The 1939-nt window shown below is 49.6% G+C and overlaps 1 long non-coding RNA gene across 1 annotated transcript; it reads right to left on the bottom strand.

Annotated features, from left to right (window-relative positions):
• Positions 1-266: 266 nt before the first annotated feature.
• LOC310892019 lies at positions 267-841 on the bottom strand. Its single transcript, XR_014577843.1, has 2 exons — positions 702-841; positions 267-587 (listed from the first exon to the last, which is right to left on the bottom strand). It is a non-coding gene; the product is annotated as an uncharacterized lncRNA (long non-coding RNA).
• Between the last annotated feature and the right edge of the window lie 1098 nt (positions 842-1939).

Below are 1939 nucleotides of genomic sequence, written 5' to 3'. Positions count from 1 at the left end.
CACTACGTCAATTCACAGCCACCACAGCGTGCCGATGGACATCTTTCTGTGCCAAAAGAAACAAGTGCTTTGTCCTCTTGATATCAAAGGTAGCCACCTATAGTTACGGAACCATGCACAAGACCTTAACTCTGACCAGCAGGAAAACTTAGGACAACTGAGTGCAGATCCTGCCAATTTCTACCAGTTCCAACTGTGCTTTAAGTCTCATTGCAAAGCCTCAGTTAGAAAAAGGATCACCTCAGGGTATCCAACAAGAAGAAGAGTTGTTTTCTTTTTTTTCTTTTTTTTTTTTTTTTTTTAATATACCATAGGACTATGCAGTTCAATCATCAATCATCTTGGAAAGCTCAAGGAGGAGGTCATCCTCATCCTTCCCTGGGTCCAAGTCGAGCTCGGCTTCCAGTATGCCGTCTGAGAGTTCCCAAAGTAGCATCTCTAAATCCTCGTCTACAGATACGGGCGCGTTGCCTGTGGAACTCAGCCGGCGTGTCCTTGCTTCTTCTAGCTGGGAAGAAGCTGAAGTCGAGCTTGAGAACTCCATTGGCTCCACGGATTCTGCCTGGCTTCCAAGATGTGCTTCAGGTCTTGGCAGAGCAAGGAAGAGAACAATCAGTATATGCCATTTCTTAACGGGAAATCCCTTTTCTGCAAACCGGCTCTTAAAACCGTAGCCAACCCCTCCTGCACTTCAATCTTACCCAGGGATTGTTATTCAATTAACCCAGGGCTACATTTAGAGCCCAATATATTAGCAGGTACATTTTTCAGTTTGGGGGTTTCTCTGTGAAGCCAGAGCACCCGGAGTCTAGCAAAGATGGGAAACCAACATGGCCTCCCGGAAGCCCAGTGTCCGAGAACTACATCTCCCGGCATGCTCTGGGAAAACAATATGGACTCCCGGAAACCCGGTGGCCAAGAACTACATTTCCCAGCACTCCCCAGAAAATTGAGCCTCGCACCATGCCGTAGGACGCCATTTTTTGCTCTGTTACATTACCGGTTTCGTGTTTATGGAGGGTTTTCCCGCCGTTTTGGGGGGTTTCCCCTCAATTTCGGGTTTTCAGCTCTCCATTTCAGAGTTCTTCCCCGCAATTTTGGGGTTCCTTCCCCTAATTTGGTGCTTCGCCCCCCCCCCACTTTTGGGGTTCCCCCTCCATTTTGGGGATTCCCCCCAATTCCAAGCCCCCCACAATTTTGGAGGCCCCCACCATCCTTTCTTGGCCTGCCACCCTAATATTAAGGTTCTTTCCCCCAATGTTGGGGTTCTCACCACATGTTTGAGGTTCCTTCCCTTAATTTGGGGCTTAGCTCCCCGGGATCTGGGGCTTTAACCCCAATTTTGGGGGTCCCCCCCAAGTTTGGGGATTCCTCCCCAGGTCTGGGGGGGGTCCACATTCAATTCTGGAATTTCACACTTCCATTTAAGTCTTCTTCCCCCCAATTTGGGGGTTCACCCACCCAATTTTGGGGGTTCCTCCCCTAATTTGGGGGGACCCGACCAATTTTGGGGGTCCCCCCCAATTGTAGAGTCCCCCACCCTCCTTTTTTGGGTTCCCCCCTAATATTAAAGAGTTCTTCCGCCCAATTTTGGGGGACCCCACAATTTGGCCGTTCCTTCCCCTAACTTTGGGCTTCAACCCTTCGATTTTGGGGGGGGCTCCCCCCTCTTATTTTGGCCTTCCGCCCTAATATTAGGCCTAACCCCTAAGAACCTTGACCCCTAACCCTATGGCAACCACGGATCTAACCCTAACCCCTACCCCAACAAACCCTAGAAACCCTAACCCTAAAAACCCTTACAGCCCTAACCCGATAAAATTTACCACACTAAACCCCTGAAGACTCTTCTGGGGGGTCCACATCCAATTCTGGAATTTCACACTTCCATTTAAGTCTTCTTCCCCCCAATTTGGGGGTTCGCCCACCCAATTTTGGG

Source organism: Anser anser (genome assembly GCF_964211835.1).
Source record: "Anser anser genome assembly, contig: HAP1_SCAFFOLD_84, whole genome shotgun sequence".
In the NCBI taxonomy this organism is placed as follows: domain Eukaryota; kingdom Metazoa; phylum Chordata; class Aves; order Anseriformes; family Anatidae; genus Anser; species Anser anser.
Note: the sequence above shows the minus strand (reverse complement) of the source record. Positions and strands in the feature narration are given on the sequence as shown.